Source organism: Dermochelys coriacea, chromosome 9 (genome assembly GCF_009764565.3).
Source record: "Dermochelys coriacea isolate rDerCor1 chromosome 9, rDerCor1.pri.v4, whole genome shotgun sequence".
Classification (NCBI taxonomy): domain Eukaryota; kingdom Metazoa; phylum Chordata; order Testudines; family Dermochelyidae; genus Dermochelys; species Dermochelys coriacea.
In genome coordinates, this window is record NC_050076.1 from 85,920,543 (window position 1) to 85,939,570 (window position 19,028).

A 19,028-nucleotide genomic window follows, 5' to 3' on the forward strand; every position below is an offset into this window, starting at 1 on the left:
AAACTAGTTTGTATCATGAAGCTGTTTTTCCTGGGATTGAAACCATTGTATTGTGCCAAGGAAGGGTCAATTTAAAGAGACTTTCCAGTTAGCGAATGTCTGGGCTACACACCAATCTGGCACCAATAGGAGCCCTGTATACAGCATTTCCCGCCCACCACATTAGTATTTTCTCTCTCCTCAGCTTCCTTCCTCTCCAGTCTCCCTGTAGTTATTGTTCTCTGTTCTATTTTTCACAAGATTCCTGCTCCCCATTGTCTCTTGGGTCCCTGAGCAGAATGCAAACTGAGCTATGTTTGAAACAGAGCCAAGCTTCTGAAGCCATGATATGAGACTCTTATGCAAAATGAGTTTGTTCACCCTTCATTTTTAAACTGGTTGCAGGATTTATTGGATTTACTATTCTCTTATACTATATGCAGTGTAGTTGGAGCTGTGTCAGTCCCAGGATATTAGAGAGACAAGGTGGGTGAGGGAATCTCTTTCATTGGACTAACTTCTGTTGGTGCGAGAGACAAGCTTTTGAGCCACCCAGAGCTCTTCTTCAGACTGGAAGTATCTTTCCCAGACCTGAAAAAGAACTCTAGGTGGTTCAAAAGCTTGTCTCTTTCACCAATGGAAGCTGGCCCAAAAAAAGATATCACCTTGTCGCCCTGTTCTCTGATACTGTTGGTTTCAGTTATACTTTGAGGTCCTCAGCGTTCCTTATATAGGAGCAGCTTAAAAGTTTACTTATCTTTATGTGCCAAATCACAGAATTCTTAGTCCAGCAAAACTACACGAGTGAGTGAGGCCTACAATAGTTAATCAATATTAAACATATGCACAACTTCCCCAAGACAAAATGAACAAGCACCTTAGGAAAAAAAAAACCACAAGGGGCTCAGATGTACAGGGACTACCATGTCCTAAAGCTTATATATTCAATGGTTTAGTTAATGTCAGGGCACTAGGGCTTGCCACATCCATTAAAATATATTGCATGTGACGTTCCACCTATCTGATACATTATCGTTTGGCATCAATCAAAAAATAAGCATTAAAACTAAACTGCCATTAAGCTTGCTGCTCAGATACAGAACTGCTTTGCAAGGGAGCAGCGTCCCATAATGGAGTCCCATCTGGTTGAATCCAACCTGGTTATATTTTTGAAACTGCTTTTCCCCTTTCAGTTCAAGTATAAAAAGGGAAAGGGGCTTAGACTCAGATCCTAGACCATGCTATAGTGGTACAAGGGACCTTAAAATTGCTTTAAATGTGTAGCTGATAAGATTCTCCTGGCATTTGTGGGGAGGGGAGGACAATCAGCTCTCATAAAGCCAATCTGGACAGCTCTTTGCCAATCCCTCTTAGTTCCCTTCCCAGCATAGGGAGACATATATGAAAGGAGGCAGTTCACCGACTGGGTCAAAGTATGCTTTGCTCCTGAGATCCATGCAAGCCGACAGAACACTAGGGGATGGTCACAAGCCAGCACAAACCAGGGCAGTCCTTATGCTACTTTAATTTGCTCTGGGACCCCAGTTAGACCCAGGAAGAGGTGTTTTGGACCCCAGTTAGACCCAGGAAGGGGTGGGGGACTGAAAGGAGGGTTAGAGTCATCTTTGGCTTCCTCCCTCAGCTGTATCAAGTTCTGCTCCAGCACAACTGAAGATTTAGTCCCTAAACCCAGTAGTGAGTAGTAAAATTTCCAGTGAATGCTGTTTTGGCCAGATGGTGATACCCTTAATCACAGCTAATCTCATTGATTCAATAGGACCGTCATGGTCTAAGGAGCTGTTCAGCATGAAAGATTTATCACTGATCTGTCCCATTGTCTGATAGCTTGGTGGGAGAGGGCCTGTGTCTCTTTATGGCTGTTCAGTGCTAGAGCTGTGTGGGAAACGGTTTTCCCATCCCATGAAATTTTTCAAGATTCCAATTTTCCCATTCTGCATCAGGACAAAACTAACACCTTTCAAAGCTTGACAGCCCAGAATAGCCTCGTAGTCAAGGCACTTGGCTGAATGAGGCAGAGCAGGGACTTCAACATGAGTCTCCCACATGCCAGGCTACAAAGCCGGCCATAATGGGGTGGGTCTTTGTCTTGCACATGCGTGTGCACACACACTCCTATTTTGACCAGAAACTCCATCATGGACCTGAGAAATTTCCCAACAAGAGTTTTGTTGAACTTGACATATTCCTGCAAAAAGTTTTGTTCCTGACAAATCAGCATTTTCTGATGTAAAACTGCTTTGTCTAAAACTTCCCAACCTGCTCCATTCAGGCCAGCTCAATAGAATCTTGATCCCCCTCTGGTGCTCCAGGTGTTACCGTAATATAAACAATCAGAGTTTGCCTGACTAAAGTGACCTGATCAAGGCCCTAAACCACATGATATAACATGGCCTCCTTAGCACACCAGGCTTTCTTGTCAGTCCCTTTAATCTCTGGGAGTTTTGTCAGAGTAAATATTTGGCCCTGATTCATCCCTGTGCCAGTGCTGATCCCAGTGAAGGCAAGGACCAAGAAAGGAGGCAGGGCTCCTCCCCACTAACCAGGGGCCCATTCAGTCTGTGGTGCAGGTTAGAGGAGACTCAGGGGATACTTGAAGTTATCCCCTGACTGCAATGGTCCCTATTTTTCCATCAAGCTGATGGAGAGAGCTGTGGCACAGATCACTGCCCACCATCCTCCCGCACTGAGTCTCACTGTGCTGACTCTGCATTTCCTGGACTCCCCCTATACTAAGGGTAAGAGAGCCCTTACTGCTGCTTTGCAGGCTATCTTCCAATATCTTAGCTGGCATCAAGTGACTGGGTGCAAGGGGAGGAGGAGAGAATTCCCCTGGCAGGACTAGACCCATATTGATTATAGAAGGAAAATAACTACTTACTAAGTCTTCTAATCCATCTCCTGGAAATGCAGGGCTATGTTGTTTAGAATTTTTTGTAGTGTCTTGTTCGGTCGTATTTTAAATGTCCAAAGCAATGGGGCTACTACCAGATCCCTTGGGAGGTTATTTCTTAGCTCAATAGATCCTATGATCAGTTCTTTTCCTTGATATTAGCATATATTCCCCTTATTTACATTTAACCCTATTATTCCTGGTTATATCTTCATCCAACTCTCAGTTCCTCTCTCTCGTTGGCATTGACCCCATTCAAAATATTTTTCAATAATCATTTTAACAACACAGTCTTTAAAATTAAGGTTGATTCAAACAGAGTACACTAGCCTCAGCACCAGGTTGACATTAATTAACCTGCTGCAGACTGTGAAAACAAAAATCTGCATGCAGTTGAGATTTCCTTAGGTTAAAATTTGCAGCTCCAGAGACCTATGCATAACATCAGCTTATTTGACTGCTTTGAAATGTAGAAAGTGGGACACTGCTGTAACTTACTGTTACTGAACCACAGATAATAGGGTTTGAAAGAGCTTTCTTGGCCATCTATGTATCCTCTCCCTCCCATTGCACTAGTACAGAATTTTCCTCCACATTGAACTCATAGGGGTTAACTGATGTAAGAGGGAGGAAGGGGAAAATCAGGGGTCAGGTCACGTTCTGACACTGGTGAACTTGCAAGTTACTCCTTAAGTATGTGCTTCCATCCCAGGTTCCTCCTGCCAGCAGTTTCTCATTTTAATTATACACCCACAGCAATGCAGATCTTTAAATTCAGCAATTCTTTCTCAGGTTTCAGCAAGTCATTGACAGCCTGAGCTATTTTTGGGATATATTCTCTCCTGCAGATGTAGCTTAGGAAAACGCAGGGAGCATGCTAAAGACCTGCAGCTATTTGCCTTGTACAATTTTGTTCATTTCTTTTTATTTCTCCGTTTTCCTGCACTGATCACTTAAAGGACAATCTCCCTTGCAAACAAAATCCCCGGAGCCTGATTAGCGGGACTGAAGGCTCCCAGAAACGGATTGCCTGCCAGCCACAGCACGGTAAGGACATGGACACTTTTGGCTAGCTTTTCATTACAGTTTTTTAAGCTTTGCTGAATGTTTATTTGTGTCCATCGTTTCCAAATCAACACTGCTGGCATGGCAGGCAGTCTCCAGCTCCTGGTCTCCATTTTCATTCCCTAACATCCTCAGCACTTGTAAGTAACACATTTAAACTCACTGTCTTTGTATGTTCTAGAAATCAACAACTGACACTGATTTCGTTCAGTTCCAGCCTTCTTTTCCCCATTACATTTCAGCACGTTTTGGAGAGCTGTCATTTTTAACCATGATTGAATCGGGGATATGTCTGTTGCCTGAGCTCCCCTGATACTAGGCTGAATGTCAGTTTTATTATTTAGCTGAGTAAACAATTCAAGTCTGGGACTTGTTTTATGTACTTTAACTAGAAACATTATAAAAACAGACCCAATATTGCTGATCTACAGTTACATACATTGCTTTCTTGTCTTGTGCACAGGCTTTTGCTACAGTATGTTAAAACTGCTGTATAATAGTGTGTTAACACTACAAAGACATCTCAGGTATACCACTAATGCTAAGATAGAAGACCTATTTATACCAAAAATAAATAGGTTTTTATCATGCAGTTCTCCTTGTCTAGAAATGCATGAATTAGGCTCTGTAAAGATGGTGAGATTCCCATTTTACAACACATACAGTTTGGTTGAAATAGCAGTAAGAACAGTTAAATATCCTCTGGTACTTTATTCATATATATATATATATATATATCATCCCAGGAAAATTGCTCATTTCTGATGAATCTACAACCCAAATTCTAGAACTCCCTGCAGACATTAAATGCAAGAGGTTTTTTCCTCTTTACATCTCCAGAGGCCATTTGGAAAAATTGGAGTAGCTTTAAAATATCTTTTAATGGTTGGTGATACATTATTGCAACAACAACAGAACTCTCCTGTGGGCTTAATCTTTAGCATCCAAATATTTGACTGCAGCTCAGTGTGTGTTGTCCTATTAAGAGAGACATTTTGGACAGCTTGAGATTGCACTAGTGGTAGGGAAACCTTCTAACAGAATAAGTCATGACTGCCTCCTGTATCTACTGTCAGGAGACGGTGAGAGCATGGAGTACAAATGGAGTCCCATAAGGAATAATGTTTCCTATAAAAGTGCTTAGACATTGCATCTGCAGTGGAAACAAAAGTTAGTAAGACCCTCAGAGTCTGAGGTGTTCAATCTTCCCCTGCTGCCTTTTGATCAGATAGATATTTATTTCCATTTTTTAGCTTGAAAATGTCCTGTGAGAGGTTTTCTACATAAGGATAGATTTAAGGGGTGGAGAGAAATAATATTACATGAGCGTGTGGGTGCAGAAAGGGGCAGTGGGCCAGCACTGGGTTTAGCAACAAAACAAAGATTGTCAACAAGCAAGATTTTTAATGCAGGCTTTGTCCTTGGGCATCCGTGGACCTGAGTTATATGAAAAGTGAACAAATGTCTGAGTATGAAAGAATCCAAATTAAAAACAAAAACGAAAACAAGCAGAACACTTTGGATTACAAGTCAGCCTTTTGGAGGCCTGATCCAAAGTTCACTAAAGTCAATGGAAAGACTTTGGGTTAGATCTTCTGTGTGGAGTTTTGCCTCTTGTAAAGGCCTCTCTCCCCATTCACTACCAATTTACATGGTATGTCCTAAATTCCTTCTGAATGCCTGGTTGGGCTTTGAGCACTGATTCTCCTTTCACACTACTGAGTCTCAGAAGTAACTCCATTGAACCTGTTGGAACTACACTGGTATAAAGATAATGAAAGATCCACATCAGGTCTTTAGTCCCTGATCCAGCCCTGTTACTCCATCCTGAATATTTGAGTGAAGCAGGGCGTAAGCACCCAGTTTACTGGGAATCTTGAAGGGCTCCTATACCTTGTCACAGAAACTGAAGACAGAAAGAAAGAAATGTATATGGTTTGCTGTATTTTGAAAAGTTATTGCTAAAAAATAACAGGTTACTGAAGCAATTGCTGCTTTTTGTCAGCAGAGGATTGGATATGAGTTATTGGAAGGGTTGCCATGCAAACATATAAGGCCAGATCCCACACGGCTGTCAAAGAAGAAACTCTCAGTAAAGCCAGAAGTCAATGGAAGTTTTGCCTTCAGAACCAGCCCACAAAGAGTTTAAAATCTGAACAATTTAATGTGATAAAACTCATTACAGTGGTAAACTTGCATAGATGACCATTATCTATGTAGATGGAGCTTGTTTACACTTATTATAGGGAAAATATCATTTGAAATTGTACTATTAAAGAGAGTTAATATTAGAGGAAGAGATCATGAATGGGTTACTCTACAATACACTGCAGCTTAATTCAGAAAGGAAATTACCTCTAAAATAGAAAAGTAGATGGGATCAAGTATAGATTAACTTTTCATCTTTACAATAGACTACAGCATAGGTCAGTTCTCCTGATGAAAACTGAAGACCCTTATTGACATTAGTGAAGAGTTAAGGGGAAGGGGATATGGATTAAAGGGATTAACAGTTTCCAGCTGTGCCAAATTGCACCCAAATTGGGCACACACTTATGTTGTGTTCATGCACATTCATATTTTGCCTGGCCACAGCCTCATGCACAAAGCCCTTTGCACAGATTTCTCATGCCAGGAACAAGAATAACATGCATCAGGGCTGTGTATGGGAGCCATTGCTGAGGCGAGGATCCCACTTGCTTGCACGTAGAGACTTTGCACCCTGGAATGCAGGGCTCCCTGTTGTGAAGGGCCAATGAAGCAGCCTCTCTGCTGTTTATAGAGCCATGGTAAAGAAGACAGTTTCAGTCCATGCTCCTGACGCTGGCTGTGGTTATTCTGCTAGGCTTCTGTGTGCAGCACCTGTTATCACTTGGAGCGCTACCAACCTGTTACAAATTACACTATACTGCACTGCTTTCACACCTGCTCAACTCTGCTGGCTGGTGTCCTGCCCATCCCTTTTAGTGAGTAGAGACCCACTCATAGAGCTAGATTCATGCAGTTCTTGCATTCCCTCCAGGGACTGTGAGTGACCCCTGCACGGGAACACAATGAGGAGGGGGAAAAAAGCTTCTTGCACCTTCTTCTCCCCTTGTGCACCCACACAGGGCCAGCCACAGTCTGGCTCAAAATTTATATAGGTGAATAAGAGTTTAATTAAACTTTCAATACATTGATTTATATTGCAGTAGCACCTGAAAACACAAGGATCAAGGCCTCGTTATGGTAGATACTATACAAACTCAGGAATTTATGATGGGCCCTGCATAGGGGCAATTAGCTGTAAAGAGCTACTGGATATAAATATAATTTTTAAAAAAATACATAGGGTGTAGAATGGAACCTAGCCTGATTAAAAATAGAGTTTACTACATAGTCTGACCATGACCTGAAAGGATATATTTATTCTTTCACACAGTCATATAACTCCCTTACATAGACGGTAAAGAGAAACTCTTGTAAGTGATCAACCTGTAAAGGGTCCTACCAATTTTAGCTAAAATATTATAGCTGTGAAGACTCCAAGCATGAGTCTGTTCTCACTGGCTCTTGCTTTACACAGGGGTAACTCCAGTGACTTATTTGAAGATATCACTGAATTACACTGGTGTAAAAGAGATGAGAATCAGTCCCCAAACATATGAATAAATAATAAGGGCCATATTCTACTCCAGTTCTCCATGTGGAGATGCCACTGTCATCATTGGGATTTCTGTACAAAGACTAAGGTTGTGACAGGTAACAACATCAAGACAGGCAAGATTTACCTTATGACATTGAAAAACGCTATTGAAAGTGATGGGATAACGAGACCAGTACTTTGGATGAGGAAGGTACGTGTGGGGTAATTTGTATTTGGTTAATCAGTCTTTTTGCAGAAACCGAGGGACCTACTGTAAGTACAATACAGATGCAGCTAGCTTCAATCTCTTGTTGGAGTGAGATCTCTCCTCTCAAACTCATTCATAGAGGGTTTCCATAAGGATCAGGGGCAGGAACCCTGGTATAAATTTGGAGTAATTTTCCTGGAATGACTCCAAGTGAGATCAGAATCCAGGCTCAAATGAGTAAACATTATCAAGGACATACTATACGGATTCTATAATTGTACTGTATGTTATAGTACGTTTGACCTATGTGATTACAGAAGGCTTTTCATAGATTTCTGTTCTGATGTCAGAGGAGTAGACTAGTGCTAAAGGCATCTAACTAGGACAACTGTTTCTGTTACTGTGTGCTTAGAACTGAATAGCTGTTAATTCCAAATGAACACTTCTAAGGGTATGTCTACACTGCAGCTGGAAAAGTGCTTCCCCACCCAGGTAAACAGATTCACACTAGTTCAGCTAGGACACTAAAAATAGCAATGTGGATATTGCAGCACCAGCGGAGACTCGAGCTAGCCCCCTGAGCTTAGAACCAGGTGGGCTTGAGAGCCTGAGCTGCTGCCTGACCTGTAAACCCCACACTTCTATTTTTAGGGCTCAAACTGAGCTAGCGAATCTCTTTACCTGGGCTGGGAGGCTCAGTGCAGTATAGAGATATCCAGAGACACAGTTTGCTGGGAAAATTGATGATTGAAATTTGAATTATGTTATTGCAAGTGCCAGTCAAAAAATTAGAATCACTCTGCAAATATTCACAATGTTTGAGCATTCAAACTATCTATAAGACTGCAAAACAGTCAGATCCTACTCCATATCCAACTTATCAGTTCTTATCCTCAAAGGAAACCTGCACAACACTTTCAAAAGCTGAGCCTGGAAGCTTAAATTCATAACTTTGCTAGACTCTAAAAATCATGAACTATAGAAACACTGAATTTATGGCTTATTATAATGATGTGTAACCCACAAACAACCACCCCCTCCCTCCCAGTTGCTTTCCCCACTCCACTTCCTTTCCTCCCTATGACTAGAGGGGTGTTAACAGGCCACTTCACCTTGAATGGTCCCTTGAAATATATGTTAACTACTTATGCTAAACAATCTGTTCAAACCTTGTATTTAACAGTGACACTTTAGTTAGTTTCCCAGACCTGAAGAGCTCTGTGTAAGCTCGAAAGCTTAGCTCTCTCACCAATGGAAGTTGGTCCAATAAAAGATATTACCTCACCCACTTTGTCTCTCTACAATCCTACATTAGCAGTACAGGGTATAGTATATCAAGGACATCCATTTAAAGATGGCAGGCCATCAGCTATATTAAATGGCTGTCACAATAAACACATCATCCACAATCAGTGGTTAATGTTACTTTTATTGTGTTGAAAAGAAATAAATCCTTTGGAACAAAGAATTAGATATTTGGCATCTAACTCACACTTGAGACCAAACAACATAGGACTGAATGCTACATGTATAAGAGACTAACTCTGTTGAACTGATTTTTTTTTCCAAATACATTTTTACCTAAGAATAGTGAGGAAAAAGGAAACTAGAGTCTTTTTACCTTGATGAGTTCTAATGATAGTTCTTTGCATTTATCTAATGCTTTACCTCTCAAGTACCCTGTAGACATATTAACTACCTAACTTCTCACATTCCCCATGTGAGACTGAAGGCCTGATTTCATAAATATGGATTGTAACAACTTTATAGTCACTTAGTTCTTCACAAACTTTAAGGATTATCCTGAACACTTCATAGCTGGCTAAAGAATGTACTCCATACCCTGGCCCCAGCCCAGGGATACGGGAACGGAGATGGGAGGAGAGGGGCAGGGAGCTCTGGCCCCATCACTTTTTACCAGTTGTGAGGGCAAGCAATGAGGGGGAGGGGGCAGAGAGGAGCAAGCAGGGGGCAGAGGCTCGGGGAGAAGGGGCAACACAAGGGTCTGCGAGGAATGGGTGGCATAAAAGCGGTGCCTTAGGGGGAAGAAGTGGTGCAGGGGAGCAGGACCACGGTTCAGATGCTGGTGGCCCCCCACTTTTAGGAAACTTCTGCTGCTCCTATCACAGCCACATCAAAATGCCTAGCAATAGCAGGGGTAGATTTCAGATCATTCTGCTCTAAAACCAATTTTTGGTAAAGGAGATTCTCCATTAGCTGTTAGTAATGTAGGGTCTATGACAGTCACAGTTCCCATCTCCTCTAGCAAAGGGTAGAGGTATATTGTCATGGAGTTATCCATTATACATGAAGAAAGTGACACAGAGGGAAAGGGCAACATTTTCAGATGTGGATGCTATTTTTAGGTACCTCCATTTTTGGATGCCCAACTTTAAACACCTGCAGCTCCATTAAGTTTCATTGCTTAATATTGCTGAAAAAAATCAGGCCCCAGTTTCTCAAGATGGGGACCCAAAATTGGAGGCACTCCAAAGTAAGTGGTCACTTTTGAAAATTTGGGCCCAAAGGCACACAGTGAGTCAGGGCAAAGACAGAAATAGAACCCAGAAAATCTTAGCTCCCAGTCCTCTGTATTAGATAACACCACCACCCACAATACTTCCTGACATGTGACTGAAGGAATCTCCAAAGCTCCAAGAAATCTTTATAGATCAAAATATTTAAATGAGAGAATACATTTTAATGTAGTTGACAGAAATGGCCTATAAAATGCACATATCAAATTATAGCAAGCATGGTGGCAAAATGCAGAGAAAAATTCTGCTCTCATTAACTTATTCTTTGGCTATCCCTCTATACAAGGACGATATCTGTTAAGGGGATTCATTGGTGAGTTTTTAAATGGCTGAGGAGCCCAATTCTTGCCCTCCAGATTTTCCCAAAGAAGTGGAAAAATTAACACCAGTGCAAATATTTTAAGGTAACATGGAAGATAAATCAAATAGTTTGCCTGTCTTCATCTGTCCCAAAAAACTGGCATTAGAAAGATACTTCTCCTTCCAAAAGATAAAAGCCTGACCCTGTTTTTTTGGTGTTTGCAGTGTTGTCGTAGCTTTGTTGGTCCCAGGATAGGAGAGACAAGGTGGGTAAGGTGATATCTTTTATTGGACCAACTTCTGTTGATGAAAGAGACAAGTTTTTGAGCTACACAGAGTTCTTCTTCAGGTCTGATTCTTGGTGACAGAGGAGGAGAAAACATGTTGCCCTGAAGTAATGGGAGACATTCAGTTACTAGTAATTAGGACCACATAAGTACCTAGAATCTTTATGTTAGAGTTAGGTGGAAGCAGGTGTTTTTCCCCCTTATTCAGAGCAAAGTATCCACACATCAGCTTACCCCCTTCCTGGGATTTGACTTTATTGGTAACATAAATAGTAAGCCCATAATGTAAACTTCAGCCTGGCTTGACACTGATGCACTGAATAGCCTTGGTCATCACATAACCTCTTTCTCAATTTCTCCAGCTGTATAACAATACTTGCCTTTCTACTGACTTCACAGGGCTGGTGTGAAGATTAATTACCTAATTTGTAGAGCTTTTTGGACAGTTCATGTGCAGAGCATTATTAGTTGTTTTCTCTGTGCACCTTATCCAACTTTCTTTATTCTATCTTACAATCAACATACGTCCCTTTTTCATAGGGCAACCCAATTTATTTAAACAGGAAGAGGAGCCATTTCTAAAACTTCCAAATTAAACCTCACAGGATTAGTAATTCAAAGTAAAAAAGAGGAATCACTGATGCCAAGCTACATAACAAGAGTTTAGAATTTCACAGTCACCTCTACTTTGGGGAGCTTCTAACAGAAGAAGTTAACAAAGTTACAATGTTTGTTTAGAATTTTTTTCTGTTTTCTATCAAAACATTTTCAACATTTTTCCCCAAACATCTTTAGATTGTAATAATTTCACTCCGAGGCTCTGACCTTTCCTATCCTTGTTTTTTCCATACATAAAATATTTAATACATTTATATGTAATGCTCAATTGATCATTTATTTTTAATGCAAGCCAACAATGGATTCACTGTAGAGTCAAGATGACATCAGTTCAAAACAATAAGATGGAAAGAACTGAGTTGAATCCTTCAAAAAAGCTTTGTCACTACAGTAGTATTCTCCAAATGCATCTAGAGAATCCTCCATGTTGTAGCTTTACAAAGCTCTATTTGATGGGAATGACCTTAGATTAACTACTGATGCCTCAATGGATATGATTGACTGAGCCTTGACAAGATGCTATTATTTCTGTATGCACACTCATCCATCCTCTTCTCATTTATGAATTGGTTTATTCCCTGCTTGGATTAGGACTTAGGTCAAAAAGGAACTGACAGTAATGCAAATGGAAAAAGTAGTATTTATATCTCTAAGGCACCAGACGTATCTCTAAGAGTTTTGCTTTAACTAATTGAGCAATGAATAACTGCTCCCTGTTCCCCTCTTTCCCGGAGAAGAACAACAGCACACAAAGGGAAAGCTTTTTTCCCAATTTTAAAAAGTTCTAGCCTTCCCATTGGCTCTTTTGGTCAGGTGCCCACTCCCCTCCTTTTACCTGGATTTTTTTTAACCCTTTACATGTAGAGCAAGTAGAGAACAGCTACCAAGAGGGGATTTATAGCTAACTGGCTGACTGGGTGTCCATAAAAGGGAGCCAACCCACCGCCCCTCCCTTCATTTATCACACAGACATAAGGCTGCTCTTACACAGGGAGACACAGTAGCTCCCAGTCAGACCAAGAACATTGTAACTGCCAGAGTCTGCAAGCTCTTGATCCTATATAAAAGATTTTTGGTCATGCCAATTGCATGTTCCATAGATAGGATTTAATAGAGTATCTATCCAGATACTTATATGGTTGTCTTCACTATAACTGAGTGGCTTTAGCCACACAACACCCCCGGTGAGGTAGGCAAGTATTATTCTAGTATTTAACAGAATAACAACTGTGGCACAGCATAAAGTGATTCTCCCAAGGTCACACAGTAAGTCCTGGGCAGAGCGAGGAAATGAACTCCAGACTGTTGAGGTCCAACCCAGTGCATAGTCCACTAGACCAGGGGTTCTCAAACTTCATTGCACCACAACCCCCTTCTGACAACAAAAATTACTACATGACCCCCAGAGGGGTGACTGAAGCCTGAGCCTGCCTGAGGCCCGCTGCCCGGGGCGGCGGGGCCAAAGTCAAAGTCCAAGCCTCACTGCCCCAGGCAGGGGGACCAAAGCCCCAAGGGGGTCTGTAACCTGAGCCCCGACACTCAGGGCTGAGCCCTTGGGCTTCAGCTTTGGCCCTGGGCTCCAGCATTAAAATGGAATAGCAACCCACTTTGGGGTCCCGACCCACAGTTTGAGAACTGCTGCAGTAGACCATCCTTCCTACCTTTAAGGAGAATCCCTTCTTCCACTGCACCATATACCAGTTTCTCTTGGGCCACGCTTAGATTAATTATTATTATATTTCATATGTGTAACATGCTAGTGCCTAGGAGCCCAAACCAGAGATTGAGTCCCCATTGTGCTAGGTACTGTACACATGTACACCCCCCAAAATACATTCTTTGCCTCAAAGAGCTCACCATCTAACTTTCTGATGATAGACAACAGGTGAATATGACAAACAGAAAGAGGGAGCACAATGAGACATTTATGATCAGTTCAAGAAGCAGAACACCAGCTTTGGATGGGGTTTGGCTATAAATGAGTAGTTCTTTGTGGAATGGTTTATTGGTTTGTTATTTGATGATGGTTGGTTTATGGATGAGGCTGTCTGAGTAAATTCCTGGGTAAATTGTAGATGTAGTTAAATAATGGGTAGAATTTGTGGATGGGTGTTATTTCTTATTATTAAACTTTTGTATTGTGGTAGCACCTAAAAACCTGAGCCAGGTTGCGGCTTGCTGTGTGAGACTCCATCTGAGCATAGTCAACAAAAATCCTGGAGCCAAAATGTTATAAATTAAAATAAATAAGAATAATATGACTTTGTACTAAAGTCAGGGTTTGAACAGTAAATTCTCAACTGTCAGGCTGTTTACTGTACTATAATAATAACAGACGAAAGGTTAATTCCAGTTGAACAATTACCGCACATAGAAAAGAAAAAATGGATTGGCACAGAGTCAAGTCTAACCTTGATTGGGCTCCACTGCTTAAGCAGTAGTGCAACTTCCTGCCACTAGAGTGTGTCAAAGCATGCATGAGAAACAAACTTCTTCATACTTTGGAGTAATTTCTTTCAAGCTGCTACCAACACATTAGATAAAGTCAAACTGCATGAATGTATCATTTGTGCTGAAAATACATTGCTGCGCTTATTGCTATAAATATTCCTAAAGGTTACATAAATAAAGGACAGAGTCTCATGACTTAAGTCTGGTAGCACAGGGCATAGGGATTTTGGCAGGAATATTGCGCAACAATACAGTAATCCAGAAGCAGTGCAGCCACTTTTAAGATCCATTATGATTGCCTTTTCACTTAAATGTCAATAAAATATCCCTTTCCGGCTGAGACTCTCACAGTGGTGTAATACAATGACCCAATTATTTTGTACTGAAAAACTAGCACATCCAGTCTCTGTGTATGTATGTTTGTGTATGCACTGGCCATGAAATGCATGGGTGTAGCTGAATAGTTACAGGTATAATGGAAGGAAAACATTACAGGACTGATTTTTTAAAAATTAGGGATATACACAAACTGAAAATCTGCTACTTTACTGACAGTCTAGCTACTATACTGTATTTAGACATCCAGTAACCAAATTGAATATAACCTGCAAAATCTGCTGATTTTTGCCATCAGCCATCAAAGCAGCTAAGATTAGAAATCTGTGCAAATAAAATGTCACAAGTCAAACTTAATACACTGAAAAATTCAAGTATGTAGAGTCCTCACTGATTTCAAATGGACTACCCGTGTGCTTAGAGTTAGGCACATGATTGAGTGCATTGTTGAATCAGGGCCTTAGTCTCTCCGGGTATGTCTGCACTGCATTAAAACTCCTACAGCTGGCCCATGGCAATAGACTTGGGCTTGTAAGGCTCCGTCTGTAGGGCTATAAAACTGCCGTGTCGACACACCAGAGCCCGGCCTCCAGCTTGAGTCTGAATGTCTACACTGCAATTTTATAGCCCACAGCCTGAGCCAGCTGACACGGGCCAGCTGCGGGTGTTTTACTGCAGTGTAGACATACATACCCTCTGTCTCAGTTCTCCATCTGTAAAATCAGAATAATAATTCCCCCTTCCTCCCACTTTTTGTGTGTCTACAATATTTAGAATGTAAACTCTCGGGGAAGGAACTGGCTCTTATTAGTGTGTTTGTAGAGTGTTTATGGGGCCTCTGTCTTGGCTGGGGGTTTTAGGTCCTAGCATAGTACAAAGCCCCTTGGCTGAGCTTTTAGGTCCTAGCATAAACAACTATTAGAAAACATTGAAATATACCAAACAAAAAAGCAACAGACATATAATGATGTTTAGAATATAGGAGTCAGTGGAACTGCTCATGTGCTTAAAGTTAGATATGTAGTTAAGTACCTTGCTGAACTGGAGCCTAAGGCACTTGGCCAACATCACATAGTCTATTTTATTTTCCCTAAGAAGATACTTCCAAGCCTCCCTTGGAAACTTTATCTCCCAAAACTCTCTGTGCTGTTGTGACAAAAGAGGGCCACAGCTTCCTCTGAAGTCCATCAGGATCATTCCTGAGTTGACCCACTCAGGTCATTATCGAGTAGCAGGTGATGTGTCTATTAATTTCCCATCCAGCACCTGAAGATGCAGCCTCTGAAATGCTTGAATCCCTTTTCAGCTGCATAGTGTCAGCTAACTGGGGATCTTGAACTCTGATCTTCCTCTTGATAACTTTGTGTGTAATTTTGTAATGTAATGATTGAAACAGCCTCACATCAGAAGAGGTGTGCAAAGTGTAGGGAAAAGGACAGTGACTGGCAAGCTCTCATTTTCACAGCCTATGTTTAGTAAGTACTTCATACTTCAGGGGCCTGACCCTGCAATCAGATCTAAGTGGCCACCCATGTAGAGCCATACTGAATTCATAGGATTTTCCAGACTACATCCTAATTTCCCCAAAGAGTAGGCTAGGACACAGGAACGGGAAGCAGCTAGGCTCTATGGGAGTAGTACAATGAGAGGTATGTGTCATGTACATAGCAGCATAGGAGCTTGACCTCCACTCTAGTGCCCTGAAATCAAACAGGTTGGACCAAAGTTCTTTATATATCCCCTGTTAAAAATTATGAGGAAAGTCTCTGGATAAATCTCACAGAATTCCCAGCATCTTTGTTTTGCTTACCTACAGAATTCATAGTTATACGGAAAGTTATGACCCTACTATCTTGGCTAGGAAATGAAATGCTTAAGAAACTATTTCCATATACCTTTGCGTTTCATGCATTGTTCACTTTAGTCGTGTCCTTTCCAGTGGTAGCTTTGCCCACTGTAAATGTCCTCATTAAACATTTTGTAGCCTGAGACAGATAAGGCTAGGAATTGAACTTGCGGCTTTTACACAGAAGGAAAAACACCCAGCAGTCGATATTTAAATTTTGTCCTCAGGCAGAAAGAATGGGATGTATGTGAAAGATTATTTTTACCTCTCCAGTCATCTGGAAGTTATGCAGCAACCTTTGCATATTCACATACATGCAGCACTACATTGTACATGGGGTATGAGGAGGATGGCTACAATCTGAAACTAAATTAAGACTATCAGCAGGTGGAGCTCTGCCCTTCCCCAGGACCTCTTAATCTGTGCTTTTGTTTAGTTCTTCTGGAGTAAGATTTTTTGACACTATATGTGAACAGCCACAGGAGCTGAGTAAATTGTCAACTTTGGGACAAATTCTCCCTTACAATCTAGCCACTTTGCACTACTTAGGCAGGGCAAAGGAGCCAGATTATGGCTGCAAATGACCACTGGAGAATTCTACTGGAGGAGGGGAACTCTCATAAAGTTGGCAGAATTGGCTCCTGCGCCAGTCACACTACTCTTGGCATAAAAGGCATGTTGGGGACAAGAAGGAGGCATGGCAGAGCTTTACTAAACTACTTTGATCCTCCGTTGGCATAGGGTCCCTAGGCTGCTCTAATTTACACTGGGTCCAGCACAGACTAGCCCGCAGGATCTCTGATGTTCCCATCCTTCCCTTTCCTATACTAGCTCAAACACAGGAGGGAATCCAGCCCTTTTCTCTAAGGCCCCAATTTAATCCCATTGTCATGAATGAGAGTCCTTCCATTGATTTCAGTGGTCTTTGGATCAGGCCATAAGTCCATTCGTTTCACAGAATGAAGAGAGAGAAAATAAATTGTTACCTATGAAATTATCTCTGGGGGATGAATGCTCACTGCCATGGTACTTCTCCTTTTGAGAATATGGGCAGGGATTGACGCTCTGAGATCGATCCACTGGCAGTCGATTTAGTAGGTCTAGTAAAGACTGGCCAAATTGATTGCAGCTCACTCTCCAGTCGATCCCTGTACTCTACCCCCAACGAGAAGAGTAAGATAAGTCGACGGGACATTTTCTCCCATCGACCCCCCGCAGTAACTCGACTTAAGGTACGTCAACTCCTGCTACGTTATTCACATAGCTGGAGTTGTGTAGCGTAGGTCAATTTACCGCAGTAGTGTAGACATAGCCTAAGAAACTTAAGCACAGAATTGTATACCTTGTAAAGGGCCTGTATTCAGCTCTTTGAAGGCGTGTTATTTCCATGTATAGAATATACCTAAAATTTAGATTTACAAAAAAAATAAAATAACCCACAAACAGTAAAATGCTTTTAGAAAAACTAATATATAAAATAATATTTCCATGTAATTCAATAAATTATATGAAGATAGTTTTTGTTTGGATTTTAAAATTCCCCTACCATCTTTGCAATGCAAACATAGCAAAATGAGAACCAGAAAGAAACATTCACTATAAACTATCATGAAACTATGTAGTCTAATGTCATTGGTTTATACTCAATGATGTACAAGCACATAGTGATAAGGAAATATTTTAAATATGTTATGGATTTTAATAAAGCTAATTTATGCATCTAATTTTAATAATCTCAACGTGGCAGGGTGCAGGTACACTTCTGGATCTCCGGTGGATAAGGGATTAACTCCAAATAAAATTCCTGCTCGCTTTGTATGTTGGCTATAAAGAGCACTGCGCAAATTCTCTAGGAGTAGTAATTTGAGTGACAGGGAGATGAGAACACCTATGGAAAGGTAAAGCCCACACCCAGCTGGAAAGTTTTACATTCTCTTAAACTACTTTCTTGTTAAAAATCCAGACTATTTTAGAAAAGACCTTGACTATTAATTAATGTTAACTGACTGCTGACTGCAATTGTTTTAAGACAAAAGGTAAAATAGTATAATAAAAAAATAGCTATAAGGAGTTCAGCTTTCGTGAGCAATGTCCCACATACATTAATATAATATTGATCCAAAATACTTCAATATCTCGGAAAGTCAGGAGACAGAACTATCCGAGCACTTCAGACTTGATTTTTACATGTTATTTCTGTGTCTCCATGTCAGGTAGATATCCATGTTTTCCAAAATGTAGTTCTTTCTTTGAGCCCTGCACAGCTGGAATCATGGTCACAAAGGGAATTTGGTTATGTACGTGAAGTGACACAAAACATATTCCCAATGAAAAAGACTAAAACTCTAGAACATTTCTAAACTATCTTTTCTATTAAATATATGGTATGTGTATATATATAAAAAATACACCAACATGTTATTTCTTTATTGTCATGAAAGGGAAACTGAGTATACTTTATCTTGTAGATATATGTAACTACATATGAATAATTAGTCTGCTACATATTAAAATACTTCTTTTATCTTTCAGCCCAATACTGTGTTTACTTATCTTCCCTTCCCCCCGCCCCGCCCATTAGAAGAATCATTTTATTCCCAAGAGATCCTGAAGAATTAACATACAGGTGGAATTTGCTCAGTAGTCTCTAAGAAATGAGCCTACTTTTTAAAGCCCATTTTTCATACACAAACCTGATAAACAGACCTTCTGTGAGTGAGTTATTAGCAATTGGCCCTAATTTGTTTAGCGTGTACTGCTGCAGCATTACAGTGGTAGACAAATGCATTTTGAGTGAGGTTTGTTCTTTAGCAGTAAAATAACAGGCTGAGGTCACTGTAATTATAAATAAATATTTGAAATGCA

General features: G+C 40.9%; 1 long non-coding RNA gene across 1 annotated transcript; it reads right to left on the minus strand.

Annotated features, from left to right (window-relative positions):
- Window positions 1-1,611: 1,611 nt before the first annotated feature.
- LOC122455732 lies at window positions 1,612-17,484 on the minus strand. Its single transcript, XR_006274181.1, has 3 exons — window positions 17,373-17,484; window positions 8,252-8,256; window positions 1,612-1,621 (listed from the first exon to the last, which is right to left on the minus strand). It is a non-coding gene; the product is annotated as an uncharacterized LOC122455732 (long non-coding RNA).
- Between the last annotated feature and the right edge of the window lie 1,544 nt (window positions 17,485-19,028).